This window comes from Pinus tabuliformis, chromosome 2_2 (assembly GCF_031772625.1).
Source record: "Pinus tabuliformis cultivar Carrire ecotype Pingquan chromosome 2_2, CPIR1, whole genome shotgun sequence".
Classification (NCBI taxonomy): domain Eukaryota; kingdom Viridiplantae; phylum Streptophyta; class Pinopsida; order Pinales; family Pinaceae; genus Pinus; species Pinus tabuliformis.
The window spans coordinates 646071403-646088685 of NC_142300.1; positions in this window are offsets into that span (position 1 = coordinate 646071403).

Here is a 17283-nt window from a genome sequence, read left to right on the forward strand (position 1 = left end):
AAGCAACGAAGATATCCTTCCAAACATTTTTTTACTATCTCAGTTTTCCCATCGGACTGGGGATGATAAGATGAGCTATGAGCTAACTGAGTACCGAGACAAGAAAATAATTATGTCCAAAAATTTCCAGTGAAAATGGGATCTCTTTCACTTACAATAATCTTTGGGTTTCCATGTAGCTTTTGAATAGTTTCCATAAATGCAGTAGAAACTGTACTGGATTTAAATGGATTTGATAATGCACAAAAGTGTGCATACTTGGTAAGTCTGTCAACTACCACCATGATGACACTATTTCCCTCAGACTTGGGTAAACCTGTGATAAAATCCATTGAAGCCTCCTCCCAACATTGGCTTGGAATGGATAAGGGTTGTAATAGACCCGAGGTCTTAATTGTTTCAACTTTATTTTGTTTGCAAACCAAACATTCTGCCACAAACTTTTGAATATCCGATTTAAGGCCATCTCAAATAAATTCCTTCTTAACCCTGTGGTAAGTTTTTAAGAATCCTGAGTGCCCTCCTAAGGGAGAAGTGTGCAATTCCATAAGAATATTTTGTTTGATTTGGGAATTCTTACAGAGGTATAAGCGATCTTTGTACCATAACAAATCATTTTGCCAGTTAAATGTATCAGATGTACTGGAATCTTGTTGTAACTTTTGAATAAGTGCCAACACTTCTTCATCATTCTTCCATTCCTCCCTTGCTTCGTTTATCCAATCTGGTTGGATAATAGAAATGGCGCACAACAATGCTTCCACATCCTCATCCTTTCTTGAGAGTGCATGTGCCACCACATTTTGCTTCCCTTTTTTGTAGATGATTTCAAAGTCATAACCCAACATCTTTGTGACCCACTTTTGTTGCTCTTCAGAGGATAATCTTTGTTCTAAAAAGTATTTAAGGCTATCATGATCCATGTTTACCTTGAAGTGTCGTCCCATTAGGTAGGGTTGCCATTTCTTAAGAGCATGTAGTATTGCCAACATTTCCTTATCATAAATAGCTTTGTGTAAAAACTTTCCCTTGATTGGACGACTTTCAAAAGCAATGGGTCTTTCATCTTGCATTAAAACAGCACCAATTCCATTTCCTGAAGCATCACATTCCACAATAAAGGTTTTTGTGAAGTCAGGTGTAGCTAAGATTGGTGCTTGGAACATTGCCTCTTTAAGATGTTCGAAGGCCTTTTTTGCTTCTGGAGTCCATGAAAATGCATCTTTCTTCAATAATGTTGTTAGAGGTGCTGCTATTCTCCCATAATTCTTAACAAACTAGAGATAATACCCTGTCAACCCGAGAAATCCTCGCAGATGCTTTATGGATGTGGGGATTTTCCATTCCTTAATGGCTTTAATTTTGCTAGGGTCTACCTTAACTCCTTCATGAGATACAATATTACCCAGATATTCCACCTCTTGTACTCTAAAGAAACATTTGGATCTTTTTTCATATAATTGTTTCTCTTCCAATAGTTGTAGCACCCTGTCAACATGTTCAACATGATCCTTCCAAGACCTTTTGTAGATTAGTATATCATCAAAAAATACTAACACAAATTTTCTAAGGAAGGGTTTGAAAATGGAATTCATTAAACCTTGAAATTTAGAAGGTGCATTGGTAAGGCCAAAAGGCATGACCAAAAATTCATAATGACCCTCATGAGTTCTAAATGTTGTTTTCGGAATGTCTTCAGTCTTCATTCTGATTTGATGATATCCTAAATGAAGATCCAACTTGGTGAAGTAAATTGATCCATGCAATTCATCCAGTAATTCATCAATGACAAGAATGGGAAACTTATCTTTAATAGTGAGCTTGTTGAGCTCCCTATAATCCAGACACGTGCACCATGATCCATCCTTCTTGTGCACCAATACTACTGGAGCAAAGAAAGAACTTTGACTAGGTTGAATTATACTAGCCTCTAGCATTTCTGCAACCATATGTTCAATTTCACTGTTTTGGGTATAGAGATATCTGTATGGCCTGATGTTTGGAGGAACACTTCGTGGAATCAGATGAATAGCATGATCATGATCACGAATAGGTGGGAGACCTTTGGGAGTCTCAAAGACCTTGGAATGATTGTCCAAGACTTTTTGGAGATCTGGAGAAATAGATGATTTCGATGTGGAAATATCTAGCAAACATAATTGTGCAATTACACCTCTTTGTTCCTTTTTTAGAAGCTTTGTCATACCATTAGAGCTGATTGTCTTTCCCGGTTTCCCTGCAATACCCCTTAATTCAACTTCCTTTCCTTCCACAGAAAAGTTCATGAAAAGTTCTTGAAAATTAAAAGCTATTGTACCCAAGGATTATATCCATTGGACTCCTAGTACAACATCATCACCTCCCATTGGAATGGAAAGCATTGGGCTAGTCAATACATATTCTCCCATGGATAGCTTGATATTATGGCACTTTCCAGAGCAATTTATTGTTCCTCCATTTGCAACCATTACTTGACACTCTAATGCTGAATATAGGAAGTAATTCAATTCTTTTTCTACCTTACAATGAATAAAATTGTGGGTACTTCCTGAATCAATCAACACTATTACATTTTTCTTCTTGATTTGTCCTTCTATCTTGATGGTTTGAGGAGTGGTAATTCCTACCAATGCATTACAAGATATGGTTGAATTCATTTCTTCTTTATCTAGGCTTTGTTCCTGGAGTATATCCTCTTCTTTTGACCTTTCTTGCTCATTTTCTTCTTCCTCTTCACAATCTATGTAGAATAATTTCTTCTCAGCACACTTATGACCTTTAGTGTATTTGTTATCACAACTATAACAAAGCCCTTTTTCTCTTTTTTCTTCCAATTGTTGTGGTGTCAACCTTATAGGTTGTGGAAGACTAAGGACAACAACACTTCCATCTTTATAGTTGTGAGTGGTATGCTTCCTGGTTGCCATATTTTTGCTTTCCATTTTTCTTGCTAACCTGAATGCCTTCTCTAATGAATCATGTTCACAAAGGCAAACATCATGTTGGAAATTATCCTTTAAATTCCCTATGAACACATCAATCCTATGCTCCTCTGGAATATTTTTTACCCTTATGTTCAATTTTTGGAACTCCTCAATGTGCTCCATTACTGAACCCTTTTGTTTGAGACTTATCAATTGGCTAAAAAAAGTGTTGCTTTTTGTATCCTCATAATGTGTTGTCAATTCTTCCGTAAAAATTGCCCAAGTGATAATTTGTTTACGAGAGCAAAGCCATTGATACCATACAAATTGATTTGGTTCCAAATATAAAGTTGCAATACGTACCTTTTGTGTGTTTTGCACATTATTGAGATCGAAAAATTGCTCCATCTGTAATATCCATGTTGTGGGATCCTTGCCATCAAACTTCCTCATATCGATTTTTGGAATATGGTGGGTCTTCGATCCCACATTAGAGTCTATGAAATCATGATTAACATTTCTTTTATTCGCATCATGAGTTTTCTTTACTACCCTTTCACCATTAGTAAGTATTTCTTATAGAAAATTTGTCAAATCTGTCTTCAAATATACCATGTCTCTCTTCAAATCTACCATGTCTCTCTTCAAATCTGTCTTCAAATCTATCTTCAAATCATCCATCTTAGCTTCTACGCCCTTTATCTTAGATTCCACGCCATTTATCTTAGCTTCTGTTAGCTTTTGTGAGAGTGACACTTGTTGCACTTGGTCTTGTAATTTTGATATATCATGTAGAATTTCTTCCTCTTCTTCATGAGTCATGCTAGAGCTTTCAGGTTGCTTACTAGGTGTATGCATTTTCTTTCCTCGAGGCATCAGTTACCGATAATAATGCTCTACTATGCCCTTTGAATTCCTTCAAAATAATTTTTTCAAACCAAGCTTAAGAAAAAATTTAAAAAAATCTACACACCATTTTTCACTTTGTAGGAGCTCGATATTGCCTATGATGTATCTCTGTAATTTCGAATCATCCAGTTCTGAAATTGTGACTTGCAGTAGCCCTCTATGTCTTCTTTCCAATGCCACTAGTCTGACCCAAACTAGATTCTCCAAGGAAGAGTTATGCTAAATCTCCCACATTGATTGATTATAGACTAGTTCAGTAGAGTGAACTTGTATGACATGCCACGTGTCCTTGTTTCGAATTTTGGCTCTAAAAAATATATACAAGAAACTAAAGTCCGTCCTCTTTCTGTACCTTCTTACAAAACTTCAATCCGATGCTCAGAGAGAAAGTTATGAAGATTTTCCCCAGGTCACGTTTTTGGAATGTAATTCAGGAGTCTGCAAAAAGACCAACTTCCTCAAATCATATCTCCGCAAATATAGCGCGAAAATCTCTGAAATTCGAACCCAAGGTTCAGTGCGATTTCATCTCAAATGGGATTTTTTTTCTGCCTCTAAAACGTCGTAGAAAAAAAAAATTATAGCGAAAATGCCACGATGACCTATTTGGAGCAGCAAAACCCTAGAATCCAAAGCTCTGATACCAAATGTTATGAAACCAGCTCACAAAAAAATAGAATAGATAGATCAACACCTTAGAATTCAGCCTCTTCGAGGGGGCAACCTCCTTTACATTACACAAATGAATGGTTCTTTGATGATTCAAATGACAAATCCTCCTTTCTATATATAGGAGTCTAAGGAGTCACAATATAACCTAGCCGACCTAACAATAATAATATAAAGGCACAAAAATAACAATAGAGGGATTCTAAGGGGCACATTAATAACAATATGGGGACAATAGGGCCACAACAATATTAATAAGGGATACAAATACAATAGTAATGGGGTAATCACTAGTATTATAGGGACCTAACATTTCATGAATAAAGGATTGCTTATTATTGTTAAATAGATGATTGTGCAAGAACTACCTCCAAATTCAACTATGAAGGATTTGCTAGACAAAATAGCTTATGGCAGTTCACTTTTTACATTATATGGTTTGCCAACACAATAGGAGCTAAGGCATTTGAGCCAAAGACTTTGGAAATGTTTCTAGTAGGGATTCCTATGGTTTTTAATGTTGTGATTATTTCAATTCGTGGTTATTTTGGGCAAGCAAATGTTTTAAGAATGCTAGACAAAACACTGGTGGACAGGTAAAATCTGCAAAATATATACCTACATTTGAATCTTGGGAAAAAAACATATGATTGTTATCATTTAAATTATCCATAACTCTTGGAGCCCAAAAATCTATTTTATTTGGATAACCTTTATCTCTAACCTCATGTTAGAGTCCCACCCTAACCCCCTTATTTATGTAATGGGATCACGTCATAGTCAAGAGTCAATAAAGCCCATATTAATAATTGTAAGTGGTTAATCTGCAATTAATAACGGAACCACAGTTAGTTGCAAATGGGCCGTAGTATTAGATAGATGGTATTAATAAAACCCACGGTATTGGCCCGTGGTATTGCATGTATGAGTCATATATAAAGGATAGAGACTCCCTGCGAGGAGCATCGTGTCTTATTTTGTAGTCGAGCTCTGCTCTATTGGAGGTTGCCCCCTCGAAGAGGCAAGTGAACAATACTCTTTGAATAATAAAATCATTGCTATTCTGTGTTTTGGGTATCTTTTCTTCGCATATTCTGTATTCGGGTATCATTTTGCAGGTTAAGAGCATAACAAGTGGTATCAGAGCACTTTCCAGGGCCGGTGGGATCTCCATTTCTTAGCAAAAAAAATTTTTGGCTAGAGACGTGTTCCGGCGTCTTTAAACCACGGGATCTGTCGTTGAGCGCATAAACCTGCGGATTTGGGGAGGCATGCACGCAGGAAATACAAGAGGTGGTCACGTCTATTGGACTCCCTTGTAACCCCTGTGGTTACCCATTCGAGTAGTAGCGCATTAGACAGAACCGCGCACGGATTTTCTTCCACGTACCCTCTGGGTATATCGGAATCCCCCTAGGCTCCCTTGAAACCTCGCCATAGATAAACCATCGGCCGTCTTGCGGCTACAGTACACTGAGAACAGCACTTGGGGAGATTACTCGCCCGTACGATAGGGTAGTCGGGTTGTACGGCTAAGGGTACGGTTGATCCTCCTTAGTTAGAGCCCTGAAACATTGGGCTGAGTACTACTGCCAGACCCTTATGTATATTGCGATCTGTAGCACCTGACACTCCTCAAGACCTTAGTTCCCTTTTCTATCGGGGGATCACACAGCATCTCTTCCAGATCCGCCTGTGCAAAGGGGTGCAGCAGCAGCAGACATCAGTCCCGCAGTCTTGAGTTCGCAAATCAGCCATTCCAATCTATTAGATCCATCAGATCTGCAGAAGCAGTCTGTTCTGCCATCAGATCCGCCATTCAGATCTCTCAGATCCCCCAGATCGGAGTCGTTGTGAAGGGTTCCTATACCGGGGTATAATTTTCGCAGGACTTTTGGCCGCATTGACATTTTGAGGATTTGGCCACTGCAGTATTGATAAGGAAGGAGTAAAACTCCGTTAGGAGTTTTCAAAAAAAAAAAAAAGTCTGGGATCTTTCGGGGTGCTTATTGGTGATCTAGCCCATCAGAATCAGGACGACGAGCTGAGCACGGTGGTACCATTCACTTCTTAGTGAAAATTTTTTAGGCGGTCCCAATTTTAAAAAAAACCCGGTTGGTGTATGGTAGAAACTAGAGCTCAAGCGATGGCCAATGAAAGGATGGACAAATTTGAAGAATCAATGCACAACCTCCACCTTCAGCTTACCGGACTATGTAACATGGTCGAGAAAATAGTCCCGAAGGGCAAGGAGCAAGCCCACGAGGAGGAGTATAATGGCACTGAAAACAATGAGGGTGAGTCTATCCACTCTCCTCACGTTTGGCACACCCACCCACCACCCAGTCAGCGACCTCCCAAGTTGGATATGCATAAATTTGACGGTTCTCACCCGTCGGCATGGATAGCACAAATGGAGCAGTATTTCAAACTGAATCGCATCTTCGATGATGAGACTCAACTTATGTTGGGGAGCATGTACTTGGACAATGAAAGGTGGCAATGGTGGGAATGGCATCAACGTTGCACTGGACCTTTTAAGACTTGGACCAAATTCACCAAAGCTCTTCAAGACCGCTTTGACCAGGAATCATCTTTTTTGGGTCGTCTTACTAAGCTCCGACAGACTGGTACAGTGGATGAATATATTACAGCTTTTGAAGCCTTAGCCTTCCGCACTTGGGGTCTCTTAGATGTGTTCTACACGGAATGTTTTATCAGCGATCTTAAAGAAGCTATCAAAGCCCAAGTCCTACTACACCACCCTCCCACATGGACGGAGGCTTGCAAGGTCGCTCGTAACATGGAACGTGCATTAGCAGCCCAATACAGTCGTCCAAATTTCTCCGCAAAAGGTCGCCCCCACAGGCTCACAACACGACTCAAACACTTAAGGTCCAAAAGGTGTCACCTGCAGAAATGGCTGAAAGGCCTATGTTACTACTGTGATGAAAAATACTCCCCAGGTCATAAATGCAAGGAGCCCAGATTTTTTCAAATTGATGCCACTGACTACAGCTCAACAGAGGAAGATCCACCACTGGAGGAACATGAGCCGCTAGAAGAAGACAACCAAAAGGACAATGTCTCTGATGAACCAGTTATTTCGTTGCATGCTTTGGCAGGGATTTCTTCCCCTCAAACTCTCAAAATCAGAGGTTTTATTAAACATCGCCCAGTAGTAGTCTTAATTGATAGTGGAAGTACACATAATTTCATCCATCAAAAAGTCGCAGAAGCGGTGCATTGTTTTGTACGAGCAGTTTCTAACTTCCAAGTTCAAATTGCGGATGGAGGCACAATGAAATGTGAAGGCTGCTGTGAAAATGTCAAACTTCAAATGGGGGATTATCAGTTGAAAACTCACATGTTTGCCATACACATGGGGGGTTGCGACATTGTCCTCAGTGCTGAATGGCTCCGCACTCTTGGGCCAATCACAATGGATTTCCAGGAGTTATATATGAGTTTTAAGCAGAACAACTACACACATACCCTCCATGGACTCCAGGCGGGAGCCCCCTCTATCATCAGCTCGCATAGGATGGAAAAATTGTTAAAAAAGGGAAATCATGGAGTTGTAGCTCAATTTAATGCCATCCAGGCAGTCAAAACCAAGCCTATGCCAATTCATCCTGAGATGCAACAGATTTTAAATAACCATCTGTCGGTCTTTGACAAGCCTCATGAGCTTCCACCCTCGCGAGGGGAACATGATCATAGCATCACCTTGGTTCCAGGGGCCCAACCCCCAAATGTGCGCCCATACAGATATCCGTTCACCCAAAAGAATGAAATAGAAAAAATCATCAAGGAACTTTTGGAAGCAGGTGTCATTCATCCCAGCATTAGTCCTTATTCATCCCCAGTGGTCATGGTGCTCAAGAAAGATGGGGAGTGGCGGATGTGTCCCGACTTCAGGGCCCTCAATAAGTTGACAGTCAAAGATAAATTTCCCATCCCGGTGGTTGATGATTTGCTGGATGAACTCAATGGGGCTCAATTATTCAATAAGCTGGATCTTCGCTCAAGCTACCACCAAATTCGCATGAAGGAAGTCGACATCCCCAAGACTGCTTTCCGAACTCATGAAGGCCATTATGAATTCCTGGTCATGCCATTTGGTCTTTGTAATGCCCCCTCTACTTTTTAGAGCCTTATGAACCACATTCTCAAACCATATCTCAGGAAATTTGTTCTTGTCTTATTCGATGACATCCTCATCTATAGTTGCACTTGGGCCGCACATCTTCAGCATGTAGATCTACTCTTGCAACTGCTCCGCAAGCATAAATTATTTGTCAAGATGTCCAAGTGTTCGTTTGGCATGGAAGAAGTAGAGTATTTGGGCCACATTGTGGGGCGTGAAGGTGTCAAGGTGGACCCCAAAAAGATCCAGGCAATGCAGGAATAGCCTCAACCTAAGACCTTGAAGAGCTTGAGAGGATTTTTGGGTCTCACAGGCTATTATTGTAAATTTTTCCGCAACTATGGTCGCATTTAGCGAAGCCCCTCACCCAACTCCTAAAGAAAAATTCATTCTTCTAGAATGAGGAAGCACAACAGGCCTTTAAAGCTCTAAAAAATGCCATGTGTTCCACTCTAGTCTTAGCACTACCTGACTTCACCAAATATTTTGTCATTGAATGTGATGTTTCGGGTACAGGTATTGGGGCGGTCTTAATGCAGGAAGGGCGACCGTTGGCCTTCACAAGCCAACAACTCAGTGGGAGGAATCTGGGCCAATCTACTTACGAGAAGGAAATGATGGCCCTCTTACATGCAGTTGAGACCTGGCGACCTTACTTATTGGGGCGATGTTTCCAAATCCGCACAGATCATCACAGTCTTAAATATTTTTTGGAGCAACGCCTATCCTCCCCACAACAAAATAAATGGCTAGCCAAAATGCTGGGATATGATTATGAGATCATTTACAAGAAAGGGAAATACAATAGTGTAGCAGATGCATTATCTCGCCAATTCGAGGAGGAAAGTACTCTACTAGCAATTTCCCTCTCCATTCCAGAATGGATTGAAGAGGCTCGCAAGGAATGGTTTTCACACCCCCGGCTCTCCCAACTCATTTCTCAATTGCAGGTAGATCCAAATTCCACCAAGGGCTACTCGTGGCAGGATGATATTCTTTGCTACAAGGACAGAGTCGTAATATCACCAACATCCACCCTCAAAAGTCGCATTTTGGCAGAATTGCACTCATCTCCCATTGCAGGACATTCGGGCTTTCAGAAGATGTATGCTCGCACTAGAAGATCATTTTTTTGGACAAGCATGAAAAAGGACATCCTTACTTTCGTAGTAGAATGCGATGTCTGTCAACGCCACAAAGGGGAAACCGTCAACACACCAGGCACATTACAACCATTGCCCATTCTGGCATCAATTTGGACGGAGGTTTCTACGGATTTCATTACAGGCCTTCCAAAGTCAGGGAACAAGTAAATCATCATGGTGGTTGTGGACCGTCGAAGTATGCTCATTTCTACGCCCTACCCTACCCATTTACACCAACTTTGGTTGCTCAATCTTTCATGGATCAGATCTTCAAATTGCATGGCATGCCTACTTCTATTGTGTCCGACCGCGACCCGATCTTCACCAGTAATTTTTGGCAGGAACTCTTCAGAATACAAGGCACTCAACTAAAACTCAGTACTTCCTATCATCCGCAAACAGATGGTCAAACCGAAGCCGTCAACAAATTTCTAGAAACCTACCTTAGGTGTTTCACTTCAGAAAAGCAACACCTTTGGGTACAGTGGCTACCTCTGGCTGAATGGTGGTATAACACCAACTATCATGCCACCACCAAAATGACTCCCTATGAAGCAGTATATGGTCAACTCCTGCCTTCACCTACTTCGTATCTCAAGGGATGCTCAAAAGTACAAGCAGTGGATCAACTCCTACAACACCGTGCAACCATGCTCGCCCATCTTCGAGAGAATCTTCATCAAGCTCAGAACCGCATGAAGCAATAGGTAGACCAGCATCGCTCAGAGCGCCAATTTCAAGAAGGGGATCAGGTCTTTTTACGGCTCCAACCATATAAGCAAACATCACTCAAAGACAAGGGGTGTCAGAAACTCTCTCCCAAATTCTACGGACCATATCAAGTACTTCAGCGCATTGGAGAAGTGGCCTACAAGTTGGCCTTGCCACCTACTGCAAAAATCCATCCAGTTTTCCATGTCTCATGCCTTAAGAAAGTGATTGGGAACAATTGCAGAATTGAGACCAGTCTACCTGAATTGGACGACGAAGGGTCCATCTGGTTTCAACCCGAACAGGTCCTAGACACACGAGACAAGCAACTGCGCGGCCGCATGATTAAGGAAGTCCTCGTCAAATGGAAAGACACCTCTCCGGAAGATGCAACTTGGGAGCCAGCCACTATTCTTCAGCAGTTTCCGCAGCTTCAGCCTTGAGGACAAGGCTAGTCTTAAGGGGGAGGGCATGTTAGGGTCCCACCCTAACCCCCTTATTTATGTAATGGGATCACGTCATAGTCAAGAGTCAATAAAGCCCATATTAATAATTGTAAGTGGTTAATCTGCAATTAATGACGGAACCACAGTTAGTTGCAAATGGGCCGTAGTATTAGATAGATGGTATTAATAAAACCCATGGTATTGGCCCGTGGTATTGCATGTATGAGTCATATATAAAGGATAGAGACTCCCTGCGAGGAGCATCGTGTCTTATTTTATAGTCAAGCTCTGCTATATTGGAGGTTGCCCCCTCGAAGAGGCAAGTGAACATTACTCTCTGAATAATAAAATCATTGCTATTCTGTGTTCTAGGTATCTTTTCTTCGCATATTCTGTATTTGGGTATCATTTTGCAGGTTAATAGCATAACAACTCAAAATAAACCCTATTATAAGCTAAAGGACCACTATGTCCTCTTGAATCTTGAAAAAGTATGATGGAATGAAACTAGGTGAGGACAAGATCCAGGTTTACCATGTCAAAACCTAGGTTCATTAAGATGACGATCTTGGTTTCAAGATATCCACTGTACAAATGAGGACCACCCATACTTATCGTTGCCATTTCTCTTTCATCATCAAGCATAACATAATAAGGACCTGTAACCTGTGGAGACCCATGGTAGTCATTGCAATGCAATTTATTAGAATACATGCCATGTCCACAAGTTTTTATATTTAATCTCTGCATCCAATGTGGCCATTTCTTATTATGAGATTTACCACCTCCAAAAATGGCATCATTCACATCATTTTGAAGAAGTATGCAAAGATCAACATAATTTTTTTCACATTTATAAGTTCCCTCACATTTGTTGGTTCTTGAAGCTCGAACACTTTCATAACAAAAAGGAGCAAAGTCAAACAACAAAAATGGTCCAGTCTCTTTTCATCTGCTGATATTAGAATGAATTTTTACTAGAGGCACTATTTGTTTGTTTATTTTGGTTAGAAAAGGGTTTGCTCTTGGTTTTATGTGACTTTCAATTTATCATATGTAGCATGTTGAGAAATGGGAAAGAATAATGTGTGACATTTATCTTGCATAAATTGACAACGAATGAAAGGATACAGAGTTTAACCAAGCTACAATTCACTTTGGTAAAGGTGGAGAAACTTCTTAAAAAGTTGTCTAAGAAGACACCATATACAGAGTTTGAACATAAGAAATATATGGTTTTTTTTCTTTTGCAGATATGTTCTTTTTTCTACCCAAGATATCATAGCAAAAAAAATATTTATATTGTAGAAATTGTTTAAGGACATCATTGAGGTCAATTTTTCTGATGTCATGCTTGATTGATACCTTCTCATATGTCAGGAAGACTTTAAATATGAATTAATATGTTCTTGAAATAAATAAGATTCAAATTTTATAGATATAAAAGATAAAAACAAATGTTAATTCCTCCATTTGATTATTACTTGACTTTACTGTGGGCAGGTTACAGGAATTGTTATTGGAAAAAGGATGGGGATACAATGCAGAGCATGTCATGGATATGATTCATTTGCTGTTAGAGATCCTTCAAGCACTTGAGCCATCGACTTTGGAAATTTTTCTAGTAGGGATTCCTATGGTTTTTAATGTTGTGACTCTTTCACCTTGTGGTTTTTTGGGCAAGAAAATGTTTTATGAATGCCATACAAGACAACGATGGACAAGTAAACAAATTTTTTATAATTGCAATCTCCATTCCATGATATCCTCTCTTTATTGTTTGATTGTATTTTGAATGTTTCTTTTGATTTTGTTTTGTCCTTTAACTATGAAATAGAAAATACTTTGTATCATGTCCATTTAAACAACAACCAAAGCTTGAAGATGAAATTAGTATTACATGATATTGATTGGAATCCTTATAGCTATTTTGTGTTAAAAAAAAATCATGACTATAAAAAAAAGCTTACTTTCATGTTGTTATTTGAACACATGTTGTTTATATACTTGACCAAGTTCATGCTTTAGAAAATGGAATGTTGTGAATAAAATGACAAGAATTAAACATCACACCTCAAATTATTTGTTTTCACAAGTTATCTACAGCTTGAGCTTTTTAGCATGTAACTTAGTTGGCATGATTGTGCCTAAGATTTCCTTGAAGGTTGAATACTAAATTACTAAGGTATTATTTTATATGGTGAAATTTTATTTTCTTTGTTTACACAAGTCATCTAGCCATATTGTAGTTGCCACTATCACCCCACTAAAGAAAACTTGTTCGAGTTTCTTGCTTGTATGGGGAAAAATGGCTTTGACATTGCTGATGTTGAGGTATATGTCATATAAACTCTTTATAGTCTACTTTATTTTATATTCTAGTGTTCATTGTATTTAATGTCTTACACTCTACATTGTATATTCCTTTGTTTTTGGAAAATGAACTCAGTATTGATGGTAAGAAGCAGGAATTGAAGAAATAGGTCGAGAGTAATAACACTGGAGCGACAAATCCAAAAAGAAAGAGACAAGAGAGATGGTCTATTGATACCCTTATAGTCAATATCCCACTTAAGACACACACACACAGAAACTGATGGTCAAGTCTTCAAAGTTGGTGAATTCACCTGTAATGCCTTGGCAACACAATGATAATGTTTTGAAGTGATGAAACATCATTTCATGTGTAAATTGTAGTCCAACCAATATTAAGTTGGAAACTCATATTGTAATACTTTAATGTTTCATATAATACAATTTATGTGGTTGAAATGATTTATAGTTGCATTTGATATTGTTTAGTATTGTAAATAACATATGCAACTTTTCGTTTTCATATTAGATGAACATGCACATTGTATGACATTTTTTAAATTTAGTTGCAAAATCATACTAATTAATTTATGCTGATTAATAATGAACACATAAAATCAATCTAAAGCTACTAAATTAGTAGGTTATATTGATTAATTATGAACACAAATAAAATGAATATACGACTAAATTAGTCATTTATAATGATTATTGATGAAAGTAAATGAAATGAATATAAACTACTAAATTAGTCATTTATATAATGAATATGAAACTACCAAAAAAAGATAAATGCCTACTGCAAATCGTAAATTTGTGACTACAAATGATGACTAAATTTTGCATATATACGACTATTAGTAGCTAGTTTACAATATCTTATAGCACAACCAAAATTTAGTCATATTTCTCTGGCTATAGCACAACCAAAATTTAGTCATATTTCTCTGGCTATAGCACAACCAAAATTTAGTCATATTTCTCTGGCCATTAATTGGTTTCAAAATATGACTAAAATTTGCATATATATGATTATTAGTAGCTAATTTACATATCTTATAACACGACTAACATTTTGGTCATATTTCTTTGGTCATTAATTGGTTTTCTCGGGCGATCATATAGTAATATATTTTGTTGTATATTTGGTTATTAATTGTGACAATTAATGACTAAATATACTAATAGATGATAAAATTGAGACAACCAATTAATGACTAAGATAAAAACGACTACAAGTTGGTCGCTTATAAGGTACTGTAAATTAGCTACTATTGGTAACCGACTGAAAAATAATTGTTATAATGCAAATTTTAGTTGTTTTTTAGTAATTAATTAGCCATTTTGTACTAGTGATTATTTATTTTCCCTCTATTAGAAATACCTATCAAGTGTTATTTTGATGCAATTTTAATTAAAAACTTGTCTTTTTTATGATTTTCCCAAAATAAAGTTCTTTGTTTTTAATTTTTGACAATTTAGAGTAACTTAAAATCTTTCTCTGAGGTATATTTTTGTTGGAGATACTGTTGAGGTTCCAGGTTTCCTATCTTTTTCCTTCAGCTCAATGCCTTCACATGTTTTAGTTAGATATGCAAAGATTTTCCCTTTAAATATGCTTATCATAACGACTTCAAAATTGTTTAGCACACTTTTTCCTCTATTACTAATCATTCTTCCTATAATTCCTTTTTAGGGTTTGTACCCATTTCTTTTATGTCTCCACCTATTTTTAGGGATATAAATTATCGATTTGTTATGCAGAATATGAACAAAAATATTATAATCTTACTCACCATTCATTTAATATATTAAAATTCCTTTGGAGTTTTATGAATTTTCCTTTAATTCTAGGAATTATACAACCACATTCACAATTTTATTTTTTTAATGGTTTCTTGTTTGTTTAGTTCGAATTACCATTTTATATTTATATACCCTATCTGAGTATTGGTTATTAAATTATATTGATACATTTATGTTTTTTGCTTACCCATAATTTTATAAAGACTTGTTTCTACTTCTCTATTGAATTACATATATGTGTGATTAAGAGTTGTTTACTATAGACAAAGTTATATATAAATTTCTTAGTACATTTTTATTTTCCTTTTTCTTTTAAATATGTATTCATAATGATTTTGTGGTCGCATTTCATATAGTGTTTCCCATATCAATACTAAATTTATTTATTATTATGTTGATAATTGGAACAAGACGAGGTTATAATCGTTCCAAGGTAATTATGACACCCGCTTTTAAATTGTTATTTCATTACTAGTTTTTTTTACGTGTGCCTCTATTATAAATAATTATTAATGGTTATCATGGTTCATTTTGTGTTTCTATAGGTAATTTTTAGCTCACTAGTTGGATTACCTTTTTCCATCAATGTTTCCAGTTTCTTATGAAGTTACTCCTGCGACTCATAGGACATTTAACTATCTATTTCTAGGTTAGATGATCGAAACCTTTGGTTTGTTAATTTTTCATAGACATGATTGTTGTGCTCGAACTAAAATATCTAGAATTTTTGGTTCTAAATATTTAATAGTTGGTTCTTTTATTTATGTATTTCTTGAGATATATCTTCTTCCTCGATGGAGGTAAATTGAAGTCCCTGGCCTATCTTGTAATAATAATTTCTTTAGAACTTACTTATTCCATTTATTTTTAGCTAATTAAAAGTTCCTATCTTTTGTACAATATCATAAGGGTTATATATATCCCTTACAATGTTATCCACATGTAGTCCACATGCAGAGGCTGTCATTTGAATCTATACAATTCTAAAATGAATGTTTATATTTGTAAATACCATGTTTTATTTTCATCATATTTTAGATTTCTATTATTTGAGAAATTTTTTGAATATAAACATTCAACTTAGTTATAATTTTTCATACTTTTTATTGTAGCCCTTTATATTTTAAGAGAAATATAATCATTTTGTTTATTTTTGTCCATCATAGTTTGAGCTAGTTCCTTTTGCAAGAAAAACTATTCTTTGGGATGTATAGGTTTCTATTTTCTACGTTTTCCTAAATATCTATCTTCCAAATATATATCTTCTACATAAATTCTTATATATATATAGAGAGAGAGAGAGAGACTAATTCTTTGAACTTACATATATGTGCATGCTTATATGCTATACATTGAATAAATACTTAAAATTTGGTTTGTACATTAATTAACGTTAGAATAAAATTTTGTATTTAGACAAATTTGCACATGGTTACATTTTAGTTTTCTACAACTATTTTTCATGCAAAATTTTATAAATAAAGATAACATAAGTTAATTTAGTTTTCATGACTTGTAACAAATAAATAGATTCAAATTTTCCTTCAAGCCACATTAAAAAATCATACACAAATGAAAATTTCAAAATAACGACTTGAAATATAGATATGGAAAACTAATAATTGAGTAGTTGGCTCCTCCAAAACTTGATACTGCATCCAACAAGTATCCTCCCATGCATAACAAGTTTGCAAATGCCTTTTGATTGTCCTATTCACTTGTTTCTCTAATAGTCTCTCCCTAGACAACGTGAGTCTCTCTCATTAAGAAGAAAAAAATAGAGAATCACATTTTTCTTCCTTTTCCACATTGCCATCCACCACTCATTTTGGTAGTTAGTAACTACCTCGACCTCACTAACAAGTGGCAAGTAGTTAGTAGCTCATTAATGAGATTTTGTTTCTCACTCCCAATGACAACATTCTATCTTTTAGGGAAACAATAAATTGGCCAATTCCATAAATTCATAATAAATCTAATCATTCATATTAGATTCCCATGACTTATTACTAGGAAATTGATATTCACCAAAAAATTGTAGCCTTATCTCTTCCAAACAAGTGTACTGTAATATTAATTTTCTACACCTCTTTTATTTTACTAAAATCATATTAAATACATATTTACAATAATTCATTATCAGTAATAAAGTAATGATAATGAAATTCTTCGTGTCTTTTAAACATTAAAAAATAAAACACATATATACA